The sequence below is a fragment of the Meleagris gallopavo genome, chromosome 9 (genome assembly GCF_000146605.3).
Source record: "Meleagris gallopavo isolate NT-WF06-2002-E0010 breed Aviagen turkey brand Nicholas breeding stock chromosome 9, Turkey_5.1, whole genome shotgun sequence".
Taxonomy (NCBI): Eukaryota; Metazoa; Chordata; class Aves; order Galliformes; family Phasianidae; genus Meleagris; species Meleagris gallopavo.
Genome location: NC_015019.2, coordinates 7,024,443 through 7,035,280, shown reverse-complemented (window position 1 = coordinate 7,035,280; position 10,838 = coordinate 7,024,443). Strand labels below are relative to the sequence as shown.

Here is a 10,838-nt window from a genome sequence, read left to right as displayed (position 1 = left end):
ATCAATAACAAAACTTTATTATTTATGCCCAGATTAAGTTTTATATTTGCAATAGTTTCATAACAAAAATAATAATCCATTAACTCATCTCTGAAGATGATAAAAGGAAAGGAACTGCATTTTGGTGCAGTATCCCAGTTTCACAAGGCAAGGCATTCAAAATTTAAAGTTGAATTGTGATAAAGCATGTTCTCACTGCCTAGAAGACAAACTCAATACAGAAATCATAACTCCAGTCTTCACCTCACAGTCTTCTCTAGACTGAACAGCCTCAGCTATCTAGCCTGTCCTTGGAGGGGAGGTATTCCATTTCTTGGATCACATTTGTGGCCCTTGTCTGGACGCAATCCAACAGGTTTTTGTCTCTCCCATACTGAGGACTCCACATCTAGATGCACTTCTCCAGTTGAGGCCTCAGTAGTGTGGAGTAGAGGGGCAAAATTCAGCATATTAATTTTTGTTGATCCCATTCTGCAAGTGTAACGCCTACCAAAAAACTATATAAGAAGCCTGGGCTTAACTTCGTCCTTTACCTTCTTTTTTCATTTTTTTGTCTTATTAGAGATAAAATTAGGTAATACATTTTAGTGTTCTGTGTCCTAACAGTACAAATCTGCTTGAAATTTGCTCACTGTTAAGCCAGATCTAGGTCTGTTTGAAGCAGTTGAGCAACTTAGAGCAGCCAGAGCTGATAGGGCTGATCTGTAGACAGTTTTCTTCTGGGACATAACTATTTTTCCATGTTTGTTTAATATGTATGAATATATTTAAATGCATTATGATATTACATTTTTATTTTTAAATAATCAAGATTCAGAAAAAATATCTGTAAAAACATGATATTTTTGTGACCAACTCTTCCAGGTTTTACCATTGTGAGAGGTTAAAATGGATGGGAACACCTGAAGTAGACTAATTCTGGCTAATTTCCTTTTGTCACTACTACTTGCATATGTGCCAGTGGTTAGTGATTCATTCTGAGGAAATGACTGGCAAATACCATTCTAAATTGTTACAGGAAGTATTGGATGGACAGAAGGATAGTAATTTCTCATGTATTAAGGGTTATGAAAGCAAGTTAATGTTAGGGTTCTTTGAGTGCTGGAAAATACTGTGATAGAAACAGGGAAGTATTTGTTTTTCTCTTACTCACAGGCAAACACCGAAAGCATTTCAGAAACCTACTAAAATAACTGTAGAGAAAACTTAACACTAGTCTGAAAAACACTCAGCTTCGCTTTCATTTCATATTAGTCATTGTGAGAACTGTCTTCTGAGATACTGAAGGTATTATCATGGTTGACTACATTACACTTAAAACCCTCAGGGTAGCACTACACTTACCTGTGCATAACCTGCAATCAAATATGAAAAATAAATATTAAGGAGCATTTTGGAGTCCCTGAGGCCTTGTTTGAGTGGCTTATGCTGTCGAGTTTAGTTTATATCATGTTTTAAATTTGGCAGATATATCAGCAGCAATGCATACTTTATTTTCAGTTCAGATAAAGCATTTTGTTTAACTATGGATAGAATATGACCTGAATTACATGGCAGTACAGATTACAAGCTGAGATTTTTTTTCTTTCATAGACCAAAGTGAGACAGTTCTGGTTCAGGTCTAATATAGATCACAGCCTCTGCTCTTCATTTACAACACATTGCAAGGAAACGTATAGAAGCAGAAGTGGAGAAAAACTACAGCAGTACTTCACCTTTGCCTTCTAGTATATTGACCCATGGCTTTGGTCAGCAGAAAATCATAGTGTCTAAGGAGATCTACGCTCTGTTTCTCTGTTCCACATAGCAAAAGAATGCAGAGCTCATAAGAAATTGTAATACACAACAGTATATAGTTATAGATAAACAGTGCCATAATGTATATGTATATGCTCTGGTGGTAGTAATAAATTTGGCATTTATTGCTGCCATGCGTGTGGTTTTGGGTTAGGACACCACTGTCTACAGCATAGCTAGGGATGGATGTCTCTGACTTTCATTAAATGTGCATGAGGGAAGTTTTACTAAATCAGCTTCTGGTCATACTCTCCTCTCATGCCCAGTAGGCCTGGCACATAACATGCATTGCCATTGTCAGAGGTGGATAAGATTGAAGCTTGATCTCATTTAAATTTTGTCAGCATGGCTGTTGATCAGATGTTGTTGTTCACACATCTATCCTGACTCTAGAGTTATGTGTTTAACTGCTGTTGTACTGATGCCAGGGTATGCCAGTAGAAAGACTCTTTTACCTGTGTAATTGGATCTACACTAAAGTGATTGAAATAGTGATAAAAGCAAAAGCTGGTCTTGTCTGTGGAGGGAATTTTATGAGCAGAAATATTTTGCTATAAGCAGGGGTTCAGGCACACCAGTGACTGTAACAGCAATGCATTAAAGCATAGGATAAGCTTATCCATGGCAACTGCTAGCTGTGTGGTCAAAGCCATTCTAAGTGCAGCATGGGAGTGTGCTACAAAGCTAAGCTAACTCATTTTACCAGGCCTTTGCCGTGGGCAGAGAGCAATGACTTGGTCAGTTACTTAAGGTCAGCTGATGAATTATGTTTGTTTAGCTTCAATAACTTGTGAGTAAATCTGAGCTCTCTCTTGATATAGTTAAAGCAATTCAAGTCACTCAGTGGTAATGTTATGAAGAAAGAGCAGCTTTCTCCTAGTTTGCCTTGTCCTGACTTTACATTTCTTCAAAGTATACAAAACAAACCATCAAAAACATGGAATCATAGAATCATTTTAGTTGGAAGAGACCTTTACAAGTCATCAAGTCCAGTTCCCCTGCAAATAACAGGGCGATCTACAGCTACATGAAGTTGCTCAGAACACCATCCAACCTGACCATGAATGTCTCCACAAACAGGAAACTCGCAACCTCTCTGGGCAACCTGTTCCGATGCTTCACTAATCTTATTGTAAAAAACTTTTTCCGTATATCCAATTTAAATCTCCCCTCTTTTAGTTTGAAACCATATCCCCTTGTCCTGTCACAACAGACTCTGTTAAATAATCTGTCCCTTTCTTTCTTATAGCACCCTTTAGATACTGAATGGTTGCTATCAGGTCTCCCTGGAGCCTTCTATTCTCCAGGCTGAACAGCCCCAGCTCTCTTAGCCCTCACAGGGTAGGTGTTCTATCCTTTACATCATTTTTGTGGCCCTCCTCTGGATGTGCTCCAACAGGTCCACATCTCTCCTGTACTGAGGACTCCAAATCTGGACACAGCACTCCAGGTGAAGTTTCACAGCACAGAGTAGAGGGGCAGGATCACCTCCCTCACCCTGCTGATCACACTGCTGTTGATGCAGCCCAGGATACTGTTGGCTTTCTAGGCTGTGAGGGCACATTGCTGGCTCATATCCAGCTTACCATCAGCCAGTGTCCTAAGTCCTTTTCACAGGGCTGGGCTGTGCTCTATTCTTTCATTCCCTGGCTTGTATTGATAGTGAGGGGTTGCCAAGATCTGAGTACAAGACCTGGATTTGTTGAACCTCACAAGACTCTCTTGGGCTCACTGTTCAAGCTTCTTTCAAGCTTCTCTAGGTTTCCCTGGATAGCATCTCATCCCTCAGGAATGTTGACTGCACCACGTAGCTTGATGTCATAAACTTTGTCAAGAAACCTTATGTTATATATATGTGTATATATATGTATATATATATATATGTATGTATGTATGTATGTATGTATTTACATATATACACATGTATGTATCTTTTTGATGATTATCTTATTATAAATCAAATGTGTTATCTACAAACTATCACTATAGATGAGCATATTATTTCATTGCATTCAAAACTTGCTAGGATTAAGGACGAGAGCCATATTCTTTCTCCTAGTTCTTCTCCTAGTTGTGAGAAATTTTGTGAACCCACAACTTGGATTTAACACGGAAACTGTCTAGGACAGCAAAAATTCAATATAAATATATGTTTCCCAATGAGCCTTTTTGTTCTGTTGCTACACAAAACTTGAATAAAACTAGTTTTGTTCTAGTGCACTGAAATCTAAATTTTAGACATAAAAGGAAAGGAGGCCCTGGGCTAAATGTAATTAGACAAAGGTGGGGAAATCTTGGTAAAAATGACTGACAAATACATTTTAACTGAGTTCTATTTATGTTTGATTTTTCTTTTGCTATTTGCTCTAAAAGTCCTGTGAGCACATTCTAAGCACTGCACCCGCGTTAACACTAATTTTAATGTTAATTTAAAGTCTTATGTGGGACATCTATCTTGCTGGTTTGTTGTGGTTGTTTGTTGTGCAAAATCATGATTTGCTATAGGTGTCTTCTGAGACTAAACTAGTTTCATTAATAATCAGTAACTAGACAGTGAAATTAAATTTCACTGATTGCAATTATCTGGTATTTTTTTCTGCTAAATATTACCTAAAATTATTTTCTAATTTTTCAGTTGCAAGCCTGTTTGAGATCCTGAAGGAGTATCATTGCCTATGACTCCCTCTAGCGATTCTGCTATGAGAAATGCAGCCATCTGCAGATAGCCATACAAAATCACCTCAAATTCTTCATTAAATAAATAATTTACATCTTGCATAATGTTTTGAATAATGGCAATCAAATTTCCAATAAATTAAACTGGTTTTGCAGTGGGTTAAAATATTTTTCAATGTAAACGGTTTGGGGAAACATATTTTGCAGCAGATTTATATGCAAGAAGCCTTTCTTCCTTCTATTAAATGGAAAACTGATAAGCCAATAGAAGTACGAGATTAGATGTTAAAAATGAACACTGCATCCCTTGCTTGATATTGTTAAAGGCACTTGATTTTCAAAAAATGCTGAGCATTCTTTGTGGGATGATTGGGAAACTTCCACACAAAAATCACTCTAAATTATTTACTGCATGATATTGTATATTACTTTTTATATTCATTTGTGACACAGTAAGACACAATGTCCTGATATGATCAACATACAGCCACTTTACTGGGTGTACCTATAACTTACATTCTGTCTATCATTACGATTCCAAAGTCTTCTATCCAGTAGTTGCCGACCGTTACCACTGCTTGGTATTTTCACACTATCTCTAAAACCTTTTAAAAGCATGTCTTTAATTTTCATAAGCATTTTAACAGTGTGAGTTTTATTAACTTCTTATATTACATTTGCTCCATATAAACTGGTATAGAAAAGCTAACATTTCACCCGGTCATAACTGGATGTCACATTTGTGGTCAGGTTTGGAAACACCACCAATCAGTTCTTAACAAACAGGAGCCTGCATTCAGTTTGCCACATGCCCTCTGAGAGAGCTCAAAGCATCTGGCAATAGCAAATGTTAGCCTGCTTTTCTCTGCATTCAGGAGGATAACATCAGTTGCAAAAGTATTCTAGAAACGAGAGGATGTTACATAAAAAAATTACTTGCTATATATCATTATAAATAATGATTTTTGTTCTGAACAGGAATTTTCTGCCTGCATGTATCTCATAATTTAATTTTTATGGATATTTCACAGAAGTACAGGTGATGTCTTGATGAAAAACAAAAGCCATGCATAAAGGCAATTTCAGATTTTGTTTGACAAAACTATTTTTTCAGCAGGTAGATATAGTGCCCACAAGTAATAGCCAAGACTTAAATGATAGACCATATGAGGTCAAACAAAAGCCAGGTAAGAGTGATACGTTAGTCTACAAGTGTAGATTAAATGTAGGCTGAATCTTTAGTTTTCTTGTCAATAAACCTCTTCATGCTCTTGTTTTGAAAGGCATGTTACATAATCCTATGAAAAACTCAGTAAGAAACATCTTGTTATATAAATTGAAGGAAAGGAATCCATATCTCAGTGCCGTGCATTTCTGCATAACTCTGTCTTCCAAAAGAATCCCAAGCATTTTCCAATTGAACAACCTCACTCACTACTATTATACAGTAATCTTTGGAATGGGAATTATTAAGCACTTCGTAGCAGTACACAGCCAGAACTATTTGTACAGATTCTCCACCAGTGTGCCTGCCTCAGACTTTTCTTCCCCATGTCCTACCAATTTTGGTTCCTCAGAAGTTTTCAGCACTGTCGTAGTCTATTAGCTTGTAGGTAGAAGGAAATAATTCTGCAGAAACTCAGCTATAAACCTGCAGTACTGTAAAGTATGCAGATATACCAGAGTCATGTAGATTCATTCTGTGATTCATTTTCTTTCATTTATTTTTCCATTTACTAAATATCCTGAAGAGTAGAATACAGCTTAGTCCTCTATGCTTGGTGTTCCATACATGCTAATTTCAGACAGCAAAATAAAAATAAAAAAAGAAAAATAAGTAGAACATAAATACAATGGAAATTACTCTGAGCTTAATACAGATTCCAGTTTGATTTAGATGAGGTCTTGAGTCTCTGGAATTTATTATGCTTCAAGGAAAAGTTAGATGAAATCTTCATGACAAATGAAGCACGCAAAACTCAGCTGAAACTAGAAAAAAAATAGAGAAAATATTTAAGACCAACCGATATTTGAAGACCTGTAATGAATATTAAATAATATTTAATTGTGTTTATATGTTGAAATGATTAAATAACAAACTACAATATGGGAAAAAAAAGAGAAACACCCAGAGTGTGACTTTTCATAATCCTAAATTAAATATCCTGAAGTTATTTGGAAATAAAGTTATTATTTCTTTTTCTTTTATAGGAAATCACTGGTAATTGCATTAACTCTGAAGGGATTTTATATTTATAACAGCAGGTAATATAATCGCCTCTTAGTATCTTTTGTTTTGAATATTTGAAAAGGTACACACTCCTTCTAGTGAGCATCATTCTGAAATTTATAGCTTTCCTGTACAAACTAATTTAAAATAATGAAAAAAAATATTGTTTATTCTAGCATTTTTACATGTCTAGACTGCTTCTTAAACACAAGCTGTGCTGTAAAATACAGCAAAAGACACAATATATTTCAGTTTTCCTAGTTTGTTTCTATTTTACAAGACATAAATCCCCAAACACTCTTAAAAATGCAGAGAACACAGAGTAACACTTGTTAAGTTTATAAAATTAATTTAAATGAGTGCTCTGAGCAGTTTTTTATTAATAAAATAATTTACTATGCTCAAAGACATGACGAATATGTATTGTACAAAAGGTATGCAGGAATTCCTAAGCTAGAGACTCAGTCTGATTTTTATTTCATTTAAGTCAGCTAAAATAGCAGTGGTACTGTTGCTGGCATGGCTCCTGATCAGCTCTCGTGTAGTTAAGCAGGGAGCTGGGTTCACAAATTCCTTTGTGTGCACTGTGTTCAGCTTTGAATCTTTCTAGCTTGTCGTCTTGCATTCCCATCCCAAAGCATGACCTTCTGGGGTGGGTGCACGAACTCTCAAAATGCTCAGTATAAAGAATAAGTTGTTTTATACATTATTCATGACATTTATAAAACATTGTCACTTGACAACTGGGATGATGAAGTTTGTATGTTCTACCTCCTGCTGTTAGGAACTGGACTTCTTAAGTTCCATATTGTAATCATTTTGACAACAACCCCGCAAGACAATAACCACCTCTGGTACCTGGCTCTCACCCAGCGAGGGATGTTTCATGAAATCATAACCCTACTAAAGCCATACAGGCTGAACTTCCTACACATTGGCTGTAGATGCATGGTGTCTCCAGCTCTTGGAATGACAGGAATATGTACGTGTTGCCACATGGCAGTTGTTCATCTGGATTTGTGGCTCTAGCCATCCATGTTTGATATTTCTAATTTATACTGTATTCATTTGATAACAGATAGCAATATTTTCAGTGGTGTCAGCAGAATGTTTTATGGCAGTTCTGCTCCAGCTCCTCTGAAGTTAGGTTTTCAATTAGCTTGCATTTCAGGTATTTATGAATCTTAGTGGGGAAAAAAAGAAAAGTGGTTTGTAAGTTTCTTGGCAAAAATAGTTTTTCAACAAATATTTTAGAAAAGTTGTTCAGCCATTATAAATTACAGTTCATTGCAAAGGAGGGAACTCTAAAAGAACAACGGTATTCAGTGTTAAGTCCAGATAGAGCATCAACTGACATTTACGAAGCATGGTGCAACCTAGGTAAGGATTGCTCTTACAAAAGGTAAAGCTAGGGAATATTTATTATCAAAAAGCAGAAGTAAAAACAGTTCTAGTGCTCAAGGATCCCAAGTGAAATTTATTTTACATTTCCATTAAATGAGCATGATGGAAAAAGGAGAAAATGGAAACTAATTTTCAAATATGTGCACAGAGAATAACTTGGGACTGAGGCAAAATCCTATTAAAAGACGTAGTAAAATGCAGTTACAATTTGTTTTCTGCATTCTTCTGTTGCTCTGAAGAGAAACAAAAAGAAACAAAGCAAAGCTACGCAAGGCCTTCAGCAGAAAGACCTCCTACCTTATCTGTCACTCCTGCAAGAGTAGCTCCCTTTTGTTCCCTATGCCAGTCTCCACATATAACACCTCCCCAGTAGTCAAGGGAAGGTTTTGTCTCTTATTTTCCTGCATAGAGACATAAAAGTGAATTACTGTATTTCCCGAAGACTGTCATCTGCTGTGGTCTCCCTATGACTTATCTGAGTGGCCAAAGTACGGCCGCTCAAGCAATATATTTTGTACGACCTTTGCAAAAATGCTGAGAATTCATTGCAGGGCCAGTGCATTTTTTGAAGAGGTTATTCGATAACAGCTCTAAAGCCAACAGTTGTATAATATCTATGAGGCTTTTCTCCTTTTGTTCTGAGAAGTTTACGAAAAGTCAGTGTGAACAGAAAACATAGAAACAACAATCCGGGAAAGGCAGGGACAGCTCCCAGAGCTGCAAGGCAGTGCCTGGAGCCAGCCAGCACCGTAGTCACAGGGGCCAGAATTACACAAACCGCTCTAAATCAGCCACAGCACATACAGCATCCTGCCCAACAACTGAAGGAGAAGAATCAGCTGAAGTTTCTGTATGGAAACCATATTTCGGAGAGTTTTTCTCTAAAGTGCAAGTCTTACAAAGGAAGCAAGCTTGACCTTCACAGTATGCAAAACTTTGGCTCTGGTCCTAGCTCTTTTCACATGTGAATAGTTCCTGTGGGGCCTCCTCATGTGCTTAGAGTAACAAGCAATTTCAGGATTTAGACCTTGATCTGAATCAAGGGTAGCGGCAATACATTCCAATACGAGGAAATATTTTGTCCTTAGTAAAGTGATGCTACATGGACATAGTTAATCCTACCCTGCCTTTGACTCCTCATAAAAATGAGAAACCTGTTTTGTGGGGAGTTTTTGCCCTTTTTAGAGGTAACAGCTTGCTTCCCAAATCGGTTGCGTGAGCCATCAATGCCTTGAGCTATTTTTTAGTTACTTTTAAGTGAAATAACAACTTTGTTATTCACTTAATATACTCACTAACTTTGACTTTTGGCCATGTGTTTCAACATAGTTCAAACAGAACTGTGGGATCGATTGCAGCTCATCCTCAAGTAGCACTGTGAGGCTCCCACCCAGCCCGGCACACTGCCTGCTTCCCTCCTGAGAACGGCTGCTGTTCCTGTGGCTGAGCGCTCTGGCTCAGGACAAACCACCACGTAGGTCAGTAATAAACTTCTTTCAGAAAAACATATATTCAACTACCAATTTTTATTTTAACATATTCTTAGGCAAGGGGGGCATGTTTCCAGATATCTCCTGACTCTTCATAAATGCAAAACTGTTGTTTGGTAGAATATGCCTTCATGGATTTGACTGGTTTAGAAATCATTGTAATGACAGCCAAGTGAAACAGGTATTAAAAGGACTGACAACCACTCTTCATCTGTATGCCATCATCACGATGTACACCAAACATAGCTGCACACTTCCTTCATATTTTGACCTTCTGTTGTTGTTCCCGTATGTTTATTTCACACAGTATTGAAGAAAATCAGAAACGTTGATAAATAAGTGGAAGCAGCTTGTAGGCACTCAGCACTGCGCTGCCCTGCAGCTGGGACACTAACTCTTAGCTGTGGGTAATGTTCTGTTCGTGCATAATGAGGCACCTCTGCTCCCTATATATATGGCACCAAAAAAATGAAGCGACAGCCAATTCATTGCATTCATAGAATTTAGCACCCAATATGGTAAAATACCATGGGTGTTCGGTCAAACTCAAGCAACTGAAATACAACAGGGAAATATAACATAGAAGAAAAGGAATTATGTCTGTTCTGTAGTAGTTTAACACGGTTAATGGCCATGCAATTGTTCATTCCAGGTCCATATTCAAGGAATCTCAATGAATATGAGTTAACAAGTAAAAATGGATACAATTCACTGAATGACTGGGGATTTTTACAAGCTGCTTTAGAGCTCTCCTTCTCTCTCTTAAGTACTTTTTTTTCCTTTCCTTTCCCCCAGAGAAATTGTGTTGTTGAAGCCATGTTTAGCTATACATTGAGACACTACCTACACACTGCTGTGGTGAACAAAGTGAATCAAAGCTCTCATGTACATTTTTACACTATTTTATTGAAGGACATGTAAAATTTTGTGCTGGTAGGGTAAGTGTAATTTCTTTTCTCGTTCATCAAAAAAGAGTTCAAACCCAGTTGCAAAGTACAGAGAAAATGCCAAGTTAGTTACAAATAATTTTTGTGTTTGCTAAGAAGCGCCTACTGTAAGCATTTGGCAAAATACCGCAAATACTTCAAGATAGTAAAATTGTTAAAACAAATGCCGCAAATTAAGTATTAACTCAAATGTACGTTCACGCTAGCACTCATAAACGGCAGAACTCACCGACACACTCACACGTGGCACTTTCCGCACACAGACCCTACGGCTTTGGAGCCACGGCCGGCGAT

At 37.3% G+C, this 10,838-nt stretch overlaps 2 long non-coding RNA genes across 5 annotated transcripts in view; one reads left to right on the top strand and one right to left on the bottom strand.

The window, feature by feature from the left end:
- The window catches only part of LOC109369045, an 18,070-nt gene extending 13,307 nt beyond the window's left edge, over window positions 1-4,763 (top strand). For 2 of the 4 annotated variants that reach the window (XR_004160644.1, XR_004160643.1), the window contains one exon: window positions 4,433-4,763. This is a non-coding gene — a long non-coding RNA (uncharacterized LOC109369045). The remainder of the gene's footprint in view (window positions 1-4,432) is intronic. The other 2 variants (XR_002117658.1, XR_002117660.1) reach the window with 2 other exon arrangements.
- A 179-nt stretch (window positions 4,764-4,942) lies between these two features.
- Window positions 4,943-10,838, bottom strand: LOC104912167. Its single transcript, XR_794438.3, has 3 exons — window positions 10,774-10,838; window positions 8,405-8,508; window positions 4,943-6,462 (listed from the first exon to the last, which is right to left on the bottom strand). It is a non-coding gene; the product is annotated as an uncharacterized LOC104912167 (long non-coding RNA).